The 750-nt window shown below is 68.5% G+C and overlaps 1 protein-coding gene across 1 annotated transcript in view; it reads right to left on the reverse strand.

Annotated features, from left to right (window-relative positions):
• The window catches only part of CRMP1 (collapsin response mediator protein 1), a 34403-nt gene that overhangs the window by 7832 nt on the left and 25821 nt on the right, over positions 1 to 750 (reverse strand). The gene's annotated exons all lie outside the window — the stretch shown is intronic.

Consider the following 750-nt stretch of genomic DNA (forward strand, 5'->3'; position numbering starts at 1 on the left):
CTGGGCGGGTGTCTGGGTGGCTGGCTGGGTGGTGTCATGAACACACAACCGAGTAAGTGGCCCACAGGACCAGCATGTGTGTGTGTGCCAGAGTCGAGGATGCCCTCTAGGGGGGACACTCGTGTCCCCGCAGGTGTAGGGGGACACACAGGGCGGGGCGCCCTAGCTGGGCTGGACTGTGGGAGCACAGCTTTGTGGGGACTGTGGGGCCGTTGGAATTGGGTGCTGCCCACCAGGCAGCAGGCTCCGAGGCCGAGGGAGCCCCTGGGCGTGCAACTCGGGTGTCTGCGTCACTTGGGGGAAAAGAGACTTCTGGGTGGGCACCCACCGTGGGCACCCACCCTGGCCCCTGCGAATACCCTGGCCGGCAGCCCCCTCTGTCCTGGCCACCTCAACCCCCGCTCGGCCTGTAGCTGCAGGCTGAAGCCCCACGGCGCGCGTCTGCGCCTCCAGGCTGCCCCCTGCAGGTGCTGTGTGGCCGGGACTGAGCTCAGGTTCAACTCCGTGGCCCGTGGCCCATGGCCCACAGCCAGCCTGTGTGTCCGTGGCCCGAGGCCCACAGCCAGCCTGTGTGTCCATGGCGTGTGGCCCGTGGCCCACAGCCAGCCTGTGTCCGTGGCCCGTGGCCCACAGCCAGCCTGCAGGGCCAGCCAACACGGGTGTTGGCCCCTTTGCCAATGAGTAAACCGAGGCAACGGTTCCAGCTCATGGGCCGGGTGACAGCAGCCGGCCTTCGGGCGGGACCTGGGC

Source organism: Condylura cristata, unplaced genomic scaffold (assembly GCF_000260355.1).
Source record: "Condylura cristata isolate star-nosed mole 26May11 unplaced genomic scaffold, ConCri1.0 scaffold00012, whole genome shotgun sequence".
In the NCBI taxonomy this organism is placed as follows: Eukaryota; Metazoa; Chordata; class Mammalia; order Eulipotyphla; family Talpidae; genus Condylura; species Condylura cristata.